The sequence below is a fragment of the Eptesicus fuscus genome, chromosome 9 (genome assembly GCF_027574615.1).
Source record: "Eptesicus fuscus isolate TK198812 chromosome 9, DD_ASM_mEF_20220401, whole genome shotgun sequence".
NCBI classification, from domain to species: domain Eukaryota; kingdom Metazoa; phylum Chordata; class Mammalia; order Chiroptera; family Vespertilionidae; genus Eptesicus; species Eptesicus fuscus.
This window is the reverse complement of record NC_072481.1, coordinates 91,400,870-91,417,171: the sequence shown is the minus strand read 5'-3', so window position 1 is coordinate 91,417,171 and position 16,302 is coordinate 91,400,870. Positions and strand designations below refer to the sequence as shown.

The 16,302-nt window shown below is 44.3% G+C and overlaps 1 pseudogene; it reads left to right on the top strand.

The window, feature by feature from the left end:
• Positions 1-262: 262 nt before the first annotated feature.
• Positions 263-740, top strand: LOC103298118 (ribonuclease H2 subunit C-like; annotated as a pseudogene).
• Positions 741-16,302: the final 15,562 nt, after the last annotated feature.

Genomic DNA, 16,302 nt, shown 5'->3' with positions numbered 1-16,302 from the left:
GGGGCGGGACTTGGGGTGGCCTATCCAGCCATTGAGAGGCACGGATCCGCTGCCACTGAGCGGGCTACCCTGCTGTTGAGAGGTGCAGGGGGTGGGACTCCTGCCCCCTGTGCCTCTCAAAGGCCAGATCCTGGGCCGCTGAGGGGGTCCCGCCCCCTACGCCTCTCAACAGCAGGGTAGCCCCCCTCAGCGGCCGCGGATCATCAAAAGTGGGGGAGTGAGCTCTGGCCTCAGTCAGCGAGCCACGGAAACCCGGCAGAGGATGGAGAGCAGCGACTAGGAAGACATGGAGAAGCACCGCATCCACCTACGCCCCGTCACTCTGCGCACACGCTGCACCTCCTGTCCTGTGAAGTCCGGGTTAACCGGCCCGCCCCTCTAGGGCGCTTTTTCACCCCGGCCATCCGTCAGGGTCCCGATGGACTCGAAGTGTCGTTTCGGGGCCGCAGTCTGAGGGGCGAGGAGGTGGAGGTGCCGCCTGGCCTGCTGGGATACGTGATGGTGATGGAAGAGAAGTCGGTGGGGAAGCAGGACTTTTCAGCGGGATCCAACAAGGACGAGCAGGAGCTGGTGGAACCCCCGGAGGCGCTGGAGTGGGACTTCGACCGCTTTATTCGTGCCTCGCCAGTTTCAGCCGCTTCACCCTGTGGGGCCTGGAGAGCATCCCTGGCCCGGATGCCAAAGTGCCTGCGGCCCTGACCTGGCCCAGCCTCGCTGAAGCGATCCATAAACAGGACTGAGAACCAGCGCTTGAAACTGGAAGCCACCGATCCCTTCACCAGCTCTCCACTTTGGATCCACTGAGTCCACCACCCCAATAAATGAGCTCTTTCACAGCAAAATCAAAAACAAAAACAAAACAAAACAAAACAAAAAAAACAAATTGGGGGACCTGGGTACCTGTCTGCTCTGGCACCAGGCCTTTCAGAAGCCTCCGCCGAGCCGGAGGCTTCTGAAAGGCCTGGTGCACCAGCGGACAGGCACCCAGCTCCCCCGCGAAAAGCGAAAGCGTGTAGGGGACCCTACACGTGCATGATTCAATCATGCACTGGGCCTCTAGTCTATAATAATAAAAGTGTAATATGCTAATTAGACCAGATGTCCTTCCGGATGACCTTCCAAATGAAACTGGGAGCTGCTAGGGAAGCCCGGGTCCCGGGTGCCAGAGGGAAGCTGGTGCCACCAGCCTGGGGAAGGAAGGCCTACTCTTGCACGAATTTCATGCATCAGGCCTCTAGTCTACTTATAGGGACACTAGTCCTATTGTTTATTCATTTTCAAGGCCTCATTTTAATTTTATCACCTCCAATTACGGACACATTCTCAGGTGCTGAGGGTTGGTGCTTCAACCCATGAATTTGGGGTGGAAGTACAATTCAGCCCATCACAAGCACATTCATAAGGGTGACAGCCCCATAATGGAGACAGTGTTGGGTTGGAGGTAAAAGAGACATAAATATTTCACTTTCATTATCTTAAAAAAAAAACTGTTAGAAGGAATAAATTAGGACACATATGTAAAAATTATGCTCGATATGTGGTTGCTTAATGGGAATTAGAACTCTGGAGAATCTTTCAACTTGTTGAGAAACTGGTTTTTCTTGCTGCCCTCTTCCTACCATTATGACCCCGGGTAAGGGAGCCAGACATGTTTAGTAACAAAATAATGTAATACTTCACTCCTTCTCTTTGAAGATTGTGGCACCTATAATTGAGATCTTTATCTTTGCAGCAAATGAACTGAGGGCTCAAGACTTCTCACCAATTGAAAGCAGGAACCTACTGGGTGGGCCCGAGGAGAGGGGGGCTGATGAGAAACAGGAAGAGACAAGTCTGTTTCTGGCCATCACAGGAAGCTGGTGAGATGCGGGCATATCGCAGGGAAAGGTGGGGGCTGTCTGCAAGGCTGCATGACCTCCAGACAGCCCCAGAGCCTCTGGGGAGAACAAGACCTTCACTGAAGAAACCAAGCCAGACAGAGAAATGGAGACAGAGCTCTGGGACTCCTGGGCTGGGGCTAGAGGGTCCAGGTGGGCATGATGACCAGGGAGAGGTGTCCTTCAAGACAGAACAGGAAGTCTCTCCAATCAGGAGCCAGAGGGTCGCTAGGGCTGGGATGGTGGAGTCAAAGAGCAGATGCTCCCAGAAGAGCCAGGTCTGTCAGCCAGCCAGTCACAGCCTAGTGTTCCCTGAATATTGCTGAAGTGAGGGTGGGTTGTGGAGAAAGGGAGGAAGAAAGAAGCAACACTGGGGCTTGCTCGAACCACAGGCCCAAGAGGGTTTCCGATGGCCAAAGAGCAGAAGAAGCACTAGTTTCCTGGAAAGTTGGAAAGAGTAGTGCCAAGAGGCAAAGAATAGTGCAAAGAAGGAAGGACAAGGGAGCAGAGGGCTCACCTTGCCTAGCTAGGGCTCACCTTGCCTAGCCCAGTGTCCAACGTGAAACCCTGCTATTCTTCTTTATTAAATTGGGGAAAAGCTCACCCAGTGGATGGTCTTTAATTAAAAATGAGTCTCAGACAAACATGATTCAGAACCCCAGGAAGATAGGGATCCATGCACCCCAACAAGCACCTCAGAAGTCTTTTCAGGAGCCTACAGTTGGGCTGCCAGATAAAATACAGGATGCCCAGGTAAATTTGGATTTCAGATACGCAAGGAATAAGTTTTTAGTAGTAACATGTCCCATGCATGTCTATGTCCATATAAGACGTGTTTATGCTATAAAAATTATTCATAAACCAGAAGAACATTTACTGTGCCATGAAACTAAGACGCGAATGAGCTACTAAGACACGAATGGGCTGTGCTCCAGAGGCAGTGTGATCAGTGGTGTATGTCATCAAGGACTTTCCATTTGTCTGCTTTGTCATCCTCTGTGTTGACTCTACCCGAAGGCTGAGAGCAAGATGGCAGCAGCAAAATGGCAGCAGCCCCAGACTGGCCTGTTGTTGGCCTGACTTTTGAGTTGCGGTGGAAAAAACAGGACAAAGTGAAGAACTAGTCAGAGTCCCATGACATCCATATGTCTTTGGACTTGTGGCCAGTGAAAAACATGAAAAGAAGGACAGAACTGAGTCAGAGTAAACACATCAGTTGGAGGAAGTTATCTGACATGTATTAACGTATCTCATTAACGTATTAATGTATTAATGTATGAAGAACTACAATGAAAGTGAGAGCAGCAACTAAGTAAAATAATAGAAATTGACTAATGAGTATAGTAAGGAGTAGGTTATTGATGGCACTGTCTGAACTACATCCTTACCTTGTTTTCTAAAAGGTAGTATGACACCCAAAGAATGGACTGAAGCATTTGCTTTGCTTTATCCTACCTTTGGGAAATTACCTGATGCTGACAAATGCACCAAGTGCAAAATTGCAGAGCAGTTTCTCTGTGGCTTACAAAGGAAAACCCTCTGGTTGATTTATGGAAATGCTTCCCTGCTGAGTCATCTCAGCAAATGAAATACCATATGAACTGGGTCCTCTTCTCTCCTTATCTGCTCTCTTCTATATAAGTCACTTCCAAACGTAGAGGACTATTTACCCAGGAACAAACTAAGTGAACAGTGCAGATGCTTTCCAAATGTCATTTAAAAACAGTTTTTTGAGACATAATGCCAAAGGTTTCATACACTAACACAATAAGAGAACATCAAGAAAATACACATTGTCAGTTGTACCTCTAGCCTTTTCTTGATTTCTTTAAAAATAAAAAATAAAAACATATGGAAGGCTAGGTCAAAGTTCTGAAATATCAAAACCCAAATAAAATTTACCAGATTTAATTTTCATTTTCTATAATACATGAGGGCAGAGTAAACATTAGTAATAAAGCTCTAAAAGAACACTCTCCTGGCATTTTATTTTCTCTTCTACTAAATAAATATTCTTTTAAGGAGCTCCCATTTAGACTAGAGCATATACTCCAAAGCAAAACTGCTGTGTTCATGAGAGTCTTCAGCTCTCCTTTGTTCACCAAATCAGTCAGAAAACAATATTTATCAAACCTCTTCCAAAAATACTTTAAAACTCTTTAATCTTATTGTACTTTTGAGGGTGCTTTCAATCCAACATTGGTAACAGTGGAAAGAGGAGTTAATCAGAGGGCTGGTTTAATTAACAGACCTGGGTTCTGTCTTATTTCTGGCTCACACTATCACTGTGACCTTAGTCAAGATGAAACTTCCTGGGCCTCAAGTTCCTCCTATCAGTAAGGATGGAACTCAGCTTCACGGAACTGAAAACCCAACCACAGTGACTTATCTAAAACAGGTTGAATATTTTTCAAAAGCATAATGTACCCCGGGCTATTGCAGCAGCCTTAAGATGGCATCAGCACCCAGCTTCCTATTCATTCAGTCTGCCGTTTTCAGCCTGTGACTTTCATCCTCACATTTATCATCTTTTGATGGTAAGATGGCTCTTCCAACTTCAGCCTCACAAGAAGAAAGAGGAGAAAGGAGAAAAGAAGAAAACCAACTTCCCCAGAAGTTCTTCAATTACACCTCATAGATTCAAACTGTGTCACATGGCTCATTTTCCCTACTGCCAGGGGCTTGGGGAAATTTCACTGAGAGAGTGCAAATAAAAAGCAAGTTCCATTGGTAAAGAAGAAGAAGGAAATATACGTTTGGTTGGCAAACAGCAAAGTCTGCCACATGCCTCATATGAAATAAGGTTTCTACTACTCCCATTCTACCATTCGTTTATCCTTGCACTCAACAAATATATATAACAAATGCCTATTCTCTTTAGATGTCTTCTAGATTCTGGGGTCCAGCATAATATATCTATGGACATGATTGGTAGAACAATAAATATTGATTGTCTTACACCACTAGCTTAACATACTGAATGCTGATACAAAAAGAGGAGTTTCCCTTCCTCATTCAATGGACCAAGCATGAGGAAGCAATGAGGAAGGGTTGTCTCAAGGGGCTAATGGCAGCATGAATTATAGCTTCTGCTGTTTAGTTTCTCTAGTTTAGTGCTATAGAAAGCCCAACTCTGCTCTGGTCCATGAACAAAAGGAATCCCTCGTGGAGGAAAGAAGATGAGATCATGATTTCAGATTCTTAGTGACCCAGGAGCAGACCTGCCTCCTCCTACCTGTCTCCTAGGAGAAAGAGCTCACCAGGAGACCATTCCAGGCAGTCTGTTTCCATATCACCATTTAAATAAAAACTCATCTGAGAATCCTGGAACCTTCACCTACTGTTGCTGCCAGTATAAGCTGGTGCAAGCCTTTTGGAAAGCAGTGGGGAAGTCACATCAAGAACAGCCAAGCCTTAACACTCGCTGATCCAGGGCTCTGATTTTATTTCTGGGAACCAAGCCTAGGAAAATTATTCAAACTGTAGAAAACCTTTGTGCACAAGATGTTCACTGTGGCATTTGGTGTAACAGCATATCAGGGAAACAATCTCAATATTCATCAATAGAATATGGTACATACACTCAATAAAATGTTATACAAGTGCTATTAAAAGATCAGTTTAAAAGATCATATCTCATCTAGAAAAGTGCTTATGTGAATGTTTAAATGAAAGTTGCAAGATAAAAACTTATATGTAAATTATCATTACTATATATACACAAAGAAGAAATAGTTCTAAAAGTGATAATAATGGGTAAGAAATTATGCTGATTATGGTTGGTAAATTTTTTCTTTTTAATATAGTTTTATTGATTTCAGAGAGAAAGGGAGAGGGAAAGAAAGAAACATCAATGATGAGAGAGAATCATTAATCTTGTGCTGGGGATCGAGACTGCAACCCAGGCATATGCCCTGACCAGGAATTGAACCATGACCTCCTGGTTCATAGGTTCAATTCTCAACCACTGAGCCACACAGGCCTGGCTGGTTGGTCAAATTTTAAGTGACTTATTTCTCTTAGTCTTCAGATTTTAATGTATGTTTACATGACTTTTTAATGGGAAAATAAATTCATAATTTGAAAAAGTGCAGAGAAATCAAGGGCATTGTGACCTACTTTACCTTCTGTAAACTGATATGTAAATTCTAGGGGAAAAATAACAATCCTAATATATAAAAATCCAGGGTTCATAATGACCAAAGACTCGACCAACTGGAAGTTAGTCCTGCAGTCAGTGCTGGGTTGCCATGGCGACCCAGCACTGACTGCCAAGGGGGCTGCGGATCAGACTCAGAGAGAGGCCTGGAGAGAGAAGCAGGGTGTTATCCGTAGCCTCTGTGGCAGCTGTTGATCATCCCTTGCCTCTCTCTTTCTCTCTAGGCCTGGCCAGCAGCCACGCCTCTCTTTCTCTCCCGGTCTCTGCCAGGGGCTGCTGATCAGCCCCGCCGCTCTGATCAGGCCTGGAGATAGGCCCAGAGATGCTGACTGGCATAGAAACTGACCAATCAGAACCAAATCTGGGTGAAGTGCAAGGAGCCAATGGCTGTCTAGGAGGTGGAGTTTTTGACGCTGACTGGCATTTAAACTGACCAATCAGAACCTAATCTGGGTGAACTGTGAAGGCAGAACCTAAAGTGGGGCCTGAGGAGGGGTTTAAAGGGAAATAGCTGTTTGGTGTAAGGTGTAAGAAAGCGGTTCAATTTTTTAATGACCAGTTTGGCAGTATAGTGCATATGACTGGCTATCAGTCCAGATATAGAGATTATGTATTTTTGTCTGCCAAGAGGTTCTCCTCCTGCTGAAAAAGGTCCCCCCCTCCCAATTTAAGCAATCCTATCCTATATAATCTATCTATACTAATAAAAGGGTAATATGCTAATTAGACTGGGTCAACCGGATGTCTGACTTCCTTCTGGACAAAGCCATGGTGGTGAGGGCAGTTGGGGATGAGATCAGGCCAGCAGGGGAGGGCAGTTAAGGGCAATCAGGCAGGCAGGCAGAGGCAGTTAGGGGCAATCAGGCAGGCAGACAGAGGAAGTTAGGGGCAATCAGGCAGGCAGGCAGGTGAGCGATTAGGAGCCAGCAGTCCCAGATTGCGAGAGGGATGTCCCTGATTGGAGAGGGTGCAGACTGGGCTGAGGGAACGCCCCCCCTCACACACCATGCATGAATTTCATGCACCAGGCCACCAGTCAAGTATAATTTAAAAGAAAGATGTTAGGAAGAAATAAGAGACAGAAAGGTAATGCTTGTTCTGAATTTTACCAAACTTGGTAGAACTCACTTTTTTTTAGTAGTTGAACAGAATTTAAGGAAGCTCTTTTCCCTCTACTTAAATTTAAAAATCCATTTTTCTTGAGTGGAGATTATGACAACAGTCCAGATTTGCCAGCCACCATTGTTTTCCCCTGGAATCATTTGAGCAAACCAAGCAAAAGATTCTCCTTTAGTCCAACTAGTTTTATTTTTCAATGCAAAACAGATATTACCTGTTCTATCTTTTTCACTTTACACCAAAATTGCCTAAGCAAAGCTAGCCAATGCATTGGCAAGCCAAGTCGTTATTTCCACATTTTACTAACCTGTCCCAACGTGTCCCAAGAATTGCACTGGAGAGAGGAAACTTGTCCCAGTGGGGGATGGAAAGTATTTCAGCCTCAAATTGGGATCTGGGTCTGAATGTTTCAAGTCTTCCCTCAATTCTTCGCCCAGCTTGGGTTGCCGAGTAGATGGCTCCTGGAGCTTCCTCAGCACACTGCTCAGATGGATCCAAACCTTTGGTTATTTCACACATGTTTTCAGAGTACCTGACCAATTTAAAGATCTGTGCTAAGCCTTCCATCATTATTTAATTAACAATAAGAATAATTAAACCCTGGCCTTCAATTATATTAAAGTTTAGTCAGAAATTCAAACGGCCACAATGTTCAACATGCACATGAGGAACAAGTGGCCATGAAGGAAAGGTGTGGGCTAGAAGGCTGGATATGGGCTGAAAAGAGAATCAATCTCAAATTTTTAAATTCAAACACAGGAGATAAAGCATAGACAGGTCCAATTTTAAACCCCATTCTGGAGGTTGTATCTAGGGTGTTAATGAGTTCTTCATGTCTCTAAGTATCTAGAGCAGTAGTTCTCGACTTTGGTGGCAGGAGGGAAGAGGGTTGGACTCTTTGAGAATCAGATTAGTGTTATGGAACCCTGACCCAGAAAAGGTGCTCATGATACACACCCAAATATTTGCATGTAGTTTCAGAAGATTCATAGACTGCATCCCTCCAAAGCCATCCGTGGACTTCCAGGACAACACAACAAGAGTATAATAATTAATAGTGAACATTTTCTGTGTATTAGTATCTGAGTTAATTCTGTACATGTATTCTTTATTTTAATCCTTACAACAAAACTAAGACTTATGAAGCATTGTTTCATTTGTGTACTTAATGAAATTGAGGCTCAACGAAGTTACTTGCCCAAGTTAGAAGATGAATTCAAGTCAAGCCAGCCAAATCTGTGCTCTTTCAAATGACAACTGGATGAGTAGGTAATCATCACTGCCCCACCTCTGTCACCACCACCATTTTACAGAAAAAGAAACAGAGGTCTTGGGTGGTTAAGTAACTTGCCCAGACCATGTTGACCACAGATTAAAAGCTCGTGATAAAGAGATAGGACATAAATTAAATGCTTCCAAATCCCTAGTGAGGCATACTTGTGAAGAAGGTTCTTGAAGCAAAAGGCTCAACATCTGGCTTGCACTGGATTAGTTATTTCTCTCTGTTGAGATGCAAAGCTAAGGAAGACTGCAATTGGCACTGTCCTTTTGCCATGACCCTAGAGCAGTCTGAGAAGTCTAAAAGAGGCCCAGGTTCCCAGCCAAAGTGAGTAGGAGGGAGCTGGAGGAGGTGCTCTGTGAGAACCCCCTAGAAGTTCTGAATCTCAAGCCAGAGCTCAGCACCATGCTCAAAGGCTAAAATGGAGAGAGGGAAGCAGAAACTCTGACTTGTAGGAGATAATGATGTGCCACCATGCAACCAATCCACCAAACCACTGCTTACTGAACAATGATGCTATGCACAGCACATAGGGAGCTCATTCATTCCTTTGGGGCAGAGATGCAAAGAAGCTGTGTTAAAATGGGAGAGACTCAATCCTGGCCAGAATCATGTATGCATCTTCAAGGTTCCTTCACAATAGGCATCTCCAAAGAGTTGAGAATTTCTTCCCCAATTGAATAAAACAATTTAGTCAGAAAGGCAAATGGCTTCTCAGTTAGCTTGCCAGCTTCTTAGTCTCGTTTTGATCTCATAAAATACATAGGAAAGAAAGTAAACAAAAACAAACCCTTCAAATGTTCCATTGTGGTAAATCCTGACTGTTAAAGAATCAACCAGAATAGAAATTGTTGTCTCATTTGTCCAGCTCTTCACAGAGCAAGTAATGTGGAAGCAGGAATTCTGGCGCTCCTGTGACTTTGGATTCCTGGCACCGAAAATACCTTAGTCTTGTTGTAGGCCCCAATAAGTGATTGTTGATAAATCTTATTCTTTAACTAGAAGCCTGGTGCACAAATTCATGCACATTGAAAGGAAATGAATTAGAAGAAATATTTTAATATCACTATTCGCCCTTTCTCTATAATAGAAGTGTCAACCAAATTCACGATCGACAATGACAGGTGGAAACACACTCGTGCAATTGGTGCCAATAAGAGCTTTATATGTATCTCACATATGTGAGTCAACTTAGCCTTTTATATATCCTATATAATAAAAAGCTAATATGCAAATCGACTGAACCGCTGAATGACCAGTCATTATGACGTGCACTGACCATCAGGGGGCAGACACTCAATGCAGGAGCTGCCCCCTGATGGTCAGTGCACTCCCACAGGGGGAGTGCTGCTCAGCCAGAAGCCCTGAGCCAGGCTCACAGCTGGCAAGTGCAGCAGTGGTGGTGGGAGCCTCTCCCACCTCCATGGCAGCACTAAGGATGTCCAACTGCTGGCTTAGGCCCACTCCTTGTCGGCAATCAGACATGCCCCAAGGGCTCCCAGACTGTGAAAGGTGCAGGCCGGGCTGAGGGACCACCCCCCCCCCCCGCCTAGTGCACAAATTTCATGCATCAGGCCTCTAGTATAGAATAAACTTGATTAATTAGACCTGCTTTCTGATTTAGCTAAACTTTTTCAAGCCCAGTGAAGCACCCCAACTTCTCTTTCAGGTAATTGTCAGCCACACAGCAGTAAATATCAACATGAAACAGATTATTATTGTAGATCACGCAGGGAGAACAAAGTATAACATATTTAACTGCAGCATTGTTTGACTACATTCTGCACAGTGAGAAAACCTGAAGTCATTTTCAAGGTCCACCATTTCTTACTTCTTTTCAGTTGGGTCAAGTTTCTAAACTTTCTAAAACTCTGTTTTCCAGCAAATGAAAAGAAAATAGTATTCCACTGAGTCTCCTACCTACCTACTCTAGGACTTCTGTGAGAATCAAATGAGAGGAGGCATGGGAAAATGCTTCACAGACATTTGGTTAAAGTATAAAATGTTTGCACCTGGCTATAAAGCAAGTCATGTTCCTGGGCTGAAGAAATTTCAAGAAGGCTAGTCACTAGGGAGAAGAAGCTGGGCGTTGCTACATGACATCATTACCCGGCACCCATTTCCGGGCTGGGCTGGGCTGGGCTGGGCTGTGGGCCACATTTTGCACCCTGGGGTCTCGGCAATGTTGGCTGCAATTTGCTGGGCTGTCACTCCAGGGTGGTGGTGGGGCCTATGTCTCACTTGGGGGATGACAAGTGTTGCTTTGTGGGCACCAGGTCCATGATGCCGTTTCTTTGTAAATGGCCAGTGCACGTCATGGCAGCTCCTGCATTGAGCATCTGCCCCGTGGTGGTCAGTGTGCATCAGAGCAACTGGTCAGACAGTCAGACACTTAGCATATTAGCCTTTTATATATACAGATGGTCACTCTTTTTAAAAAAATGTATCACCACTGTGTGCAAAAGCCCTGAGAAGACAACCACTCTTCCCCAAAGCACTCTACACCCAGAGTGGGCCAGCCAACAGCAACTACTTCAATATGTCCTACAAGAACAGGACAGCATTTTTCCTGTAAGGTGCTCTGTTTATAATGACTAGTGGTTTCCACCTACCACCTGCTTTTGTTTAGAATACCTGCTCTTCACAAAGTGGACATTCTCAAGTATGTCCACAGGCCTTCTGAAATCAGCCTGGTAATACGTTGCCATGAAAATAATCCAGCTTATAAGAAAGCTTATGCTACACTCAGAAGCTTGGATTTCTCTGCTTCTTGAACATTGTTTTGTAACATTTATGTGGGAAGGGGCAGCTGAATAGCATCTTAGGGGTGAACTATAAGACATGTCTACACAGCTTTAGCTATCCAATTAATTCAGAGTGAAACACCTGTTTTAAGTATGTCATCCAAATTAATAAAGGTCATACTGTGGAGCCTTCTGTAATGTTGACTCTGGGGGTGAGAGCAGGGCAAAAACCAGACACCATGGCTGGCACTGTCACTTCTAGGCTTGAGCTCCCCTTGGTTCTCTCTCATGAGTCACATATCAGTTCTTGGTTTATATGAGAGGTGTCATACTCAGAGCAGCTGCTGCCTCCTGTAGAATGAGCTCTCCAGTTCCTACCAGGCCCTGTTTTTTTACCCATCTCACTATTTCACCCATGTACTAGGTCCTAGTATGAATATGAATCACTGCCCCTACTCTATATGAATCCTGCTGTAGAATCTTGATTTAACCTGTTTTTCAAGCCCACTGGGCACTATGTGGAATTCCACTTCACTGGGTGGTGGTGTTGGCCAGCTCTGAAGAACTAGACCAAAGAGAAAGATGTAAAGCCCCTGGACCCTGCCTGAATTTCACTACACACTCCCTACAGTCCTTGTCTCATTTAGTGCGTCCAGTCAGCTTAACAGCTGTCAGCAATGACACTAGCGAGTAATCCCTTACCCTGGTACCTTTAGAGATACCTAGGACATCCTATTCTCAGGATGTAACTGACCTTAACTTTATTGAGCATTTTGGTCCTCAGGGGTTCAGAGTGCCACCACTGGAAGCAGATTACAATTTTAGCTATGCCATTTCTCTGTCTTTGAGTTGGGCTCCACTTATCTGTCTTCAAGTTGGGCTCCATTTCACAATCCCTAACAAATAGGAAAAGTATTCAAGAACTTCCCATGGTAGCACATTCCAATACCTTACCATCCACCCTTTGCATAATGGACTATTTTCATGTACAACCAAAGTCAATCTTTGAGTAATTTAAAGGCATCTCACCTTAGTCAAAAGAAACATGGAAGTACTGCTCACCACTCCCTGCATAACACACCCCTTTGTGAATAAAATACTATTGTTAAATCACCAGGCAGCCTTCTCCTTTAACCATTAAATCTTATTTCTCAAACTTTTAATCATTCTTGAAACTCTCACCTGAACTTTGAGTTCTTTGCATCTCTCTAGATTCATTTAACTCAAAGCTAGATGCAAAATTCTAGTAAGGTTCTGAGCAGTGCTAAATATAATAAGAATTACTTTCTGGTTTCTAATTGTGGTTTACTCTTATACTTGACTAGAGGCCTGGTGCATGAAATTCATGCACGGGGGCGGGGGTGTGTGTCCCTCAGCCCAGCCTGCACCTCTCCAATCTGGGACCCCTTGTGGGATGTCCAACTGCCCATTTAGGCCTGATCTAAATCAGGCCTAAATGGACAGTCGGACATCCCTCTCACAATCCAGGACTGCTGGCTCCCAACTGCTCCCCTGCCTGCCTTCCTGATTGCCCCTAACTGCTTCTGCCTGCCAGCCTGATCACCCCCTAACCACTCCCCTGCCAGCCTGATTGATGCCTAACTGCTCCCCTGCCAGACTATTTGCCCCTAACTGCCCTCCCCTGCAGGACTGGTCACCCCTAACTGCCCTCCCTTGCAGGCCTTGTCCCCCCCAACTGCTCTCCCCTGTAGGCCTGGGTCCCTCCCAACTGCCCTTTTCTGCAGGCCTGGTCCCTCCCAACTGCCCTCCCTTGCAGGCCTGGTCCCTCCCAACTGCCCTCTCCTGCTGGCCATCTTGTGGTGGCCATCTTGTGTCCACATGGGGGCAGGTCTTTGACCACATGGGGGCAGCCATCTTGTGTGCTGGAGTGATGGTCAATCTGCATATTACTCTTTTATTAGATAGGATAGAGGCCTGGTGCACGGGTGGGGGCCGGCTGGTTTGCCCTGAAGGGTGTCCCGGATCAGGGTGGAGGTTCCCTTGGGGTGTGGGGCAGCCTGGGCGAGGAGCCTGTGGTGGTTTGCAGGCTGGCCACGCCCCCCGGTGACCCAAGCAGAGGTCCTGGTATCTGGGATTTATGTATCTTCTACAATTGAAACTTTGTAGCCTGGAGCGGAGCCAAGCCTTCTACTCGCTCCGTGGCCGCAGCCATTTCTGTTGGGATTTATTTACCTTCTATAATTGAAACTTTGTAGCCTTAAGCAGAGGCCTGGGCCAGCAAGGGCAGGTGGAAAGCTTGGCTTCCTCCATCGCCAGGAAAACCCAAGCCTCCCTCCTGCTCTCTGTGGCCTCAGCCATCTTGGTTGGGTTTATTTGAATATTCGCTCCTGATTGGCTGGTGGGCATGGCTGGTGGCGTGGCTGGTGGGCGTGGCGGAGGTATGGTCAATTTGCATATTACTCTTTTATTAGATAGGATTTCCATATGAGAGTACTTTATTGTTGACTCATGATCAGCCAGGGTTCATATGATTATTTAGGATATTTTTCAGCTCCACATGCAATTACCCTGCCAATGCTCATCATAGATTTGCATTTTTCCTCTGAAAGCACAATGCCCTTTGTCTCTTCTAAACTTCACTTTTGCCGGTTTCTCTCCATGTCTCTAAGCTACAAGGCTATTTTGAATTCTGAACCACAGCAAGAAGCTGATTCCTAATGTCTAATGAATCTATGTGATACTTAAAGATATGTCCTCTCTTTTTCTATTGCCTCCCTGAGAACTCCCTCCCATCTTCAGCAATAACTTTGAGAGCTTTTTGCCTAAGCTCTTCAATCCTTTATGCAATCCATCTTGTTTGGACTTAGATCCTCACTAGTCAAATTGTGGTCCATGGACCAAGAACATCAACATTACCTGGAGGCTTGTAAGAAATGCAGAACCTCAGGCCTCACACCATATCTACTGAGTCAGAATATGAATTTTAATAACACCATCAGCTAATTCATATGGAGAATAAAGAGTGAGAAATACTAGTTTATATTCCCATCTTATCAAAAAGATCATTTTTTAATTGAAAGCATTTTCCAAATTATAGTTAGTAATGCATGTATTTCTTTATCTACCTATTAGTCCCACCATGAGTTTTAAGAGAGGTGCTAGTTGTGTAGGGAAAATGATTTAGCAAGTAAAGATTATATAGTTTTTATGAAAATGTATTTCAATTAAACATTTACTGAGTACCTACTGTGAACTCAGCTATTTGTTATAAGCTATGTAAATATGCACAAGATAGGTTCCATCCTCAAATAATTTACAATCTGGTAGTGCACATACCAAAAACTATTGAGAATTATATAGTAAGTGGATTAAGAAATGCACTATATGCATGGCCAGAGTGACTCAGTTGGTTCAGGAATGATGAACTTATCAACTGTGTGAAATGTTGTAGATAGTAATGATATAGGATAAAGTACACCTTAATATTCATGGGATGGTTTACCCCTTTCGTCCTACACACAGAAAGGTTGCCAGTTCAATTCCTGGTCAGGGCACATACCTGGGTTACGGGTTCGATCCCCAGTCGGGGCACATACAGAAGGCATCCCATGAATGTTTCTCACATCAATGTCTATCTATCTGTCTGTCTATCTATCTATCTATCTATCTATCTATCTATCTATCTATCTATCTCATCTACCTCTTTCCCTTCCTCTTTCTAAGCATATCCTCAGATGAGAGTTTTAAAAAACACACAACACAATGTGCTATGCATTCAAAGGAAGAAGAATGTGGTAGATATTCACTCCTGAGGAAATAACAATTCCCTGTTCTCAGAGGGTCCTCCAGTAGCCATGCATGTGCTACATAGTCCTGCCCCCTCCACAGATGGCTGATTTCACTGGAAATGATGAGTGTAAGAAGAAAACTAACACATCCTCCCATCAGCAAATCTACCACTGTCCTGCCTCTGTGTCCTCTGTCCTGTCCCAGTGGATGAATTCTCTCTGCTCTGCCAACTATAAACAAAAGTCAACTATGTATTTCATCACCAAAAAGTATTTATTCAGGAAAAATAAAGAATTGCAATTTGGTACAGGCAAACATGCACAGAGAGAGAGTAAGAAGAAGCAAGAAGCTCTTTTCACAGAGGGGAAAAGGACGTTAAGGGGAGGAGCTGTTATAACCATAGAGCTCTGTTGTAAACATAGAGTTCTTCCTATAAAGCTTCTGCAATGGACATAGTGTGTGAGAGCTCCTCTCACAGGCCCCCCCAATTTCTGTCTAGGGTAAGGTCTCTGCCATAAATTCTGACAGTTCCCACCCAGGGGCACTCACTACTGAATCCTATCTCCTCTTGCGTACTCCAGGGCTTTGTTCTTGCAATTATTTTCTCTTTCCCCTGCATCCTCAATTTCCTTTCAGGTCTATCAGTTTATCAACCAAGAATGATTTTGCACCCTCCAAGAAACATTTGACAATGTCTGGAAATATTTTTGTTGTCATGACAAGGGACTGCAACTAGGACCTGGTGAGGTGTAGAGCATGGTTGAGAAACCCTATACTAGATCCTTCTCATTCAGCACACAAATGTGATATACTACCCCTCTAATGGACTGAATTGTGTGCCCCAAAATCCATATGTTGAAGCCATAAACTCTAATGTGACTGCATATTGAAAGAGCACCCTTAATTAAGGTTAAATGTGGAGACCTAACTCGATAGGGCTGATGTCCTTGTAAGAGGAGGAAATCTCTCTCTTTCCGTGGGCACAGAGGAAAGTTCACATGAGGACACAGCAAGAAGGCAGCATGTGCAAGCCAGGAAGAAAAGTCTCACCAGATACCAACTTTGCTTGGATTTCTAGCCTCTGGAACTCTGAGAAAACAAATTTCTGTTGTTTAGGTTTCCTGGACTATGGTATTTTATTATAGCATCCTGAGCACACTAATACAAACCCATCTTAATACTCTTCCACAATCCAAATGATGAATGGGAAAAAAAAAGTGGTATATCCTTCTGATGAAATACTGTTCAGCAGTAAAAAGGAACAAAATACTGATACATGCTATAACATGAATGGATATTATGCTAAGTGAAAGAAACCAGACACAAAGGACAATATGAGGTATGACTTCATTTACATAAATTTCCCAGGAAAGG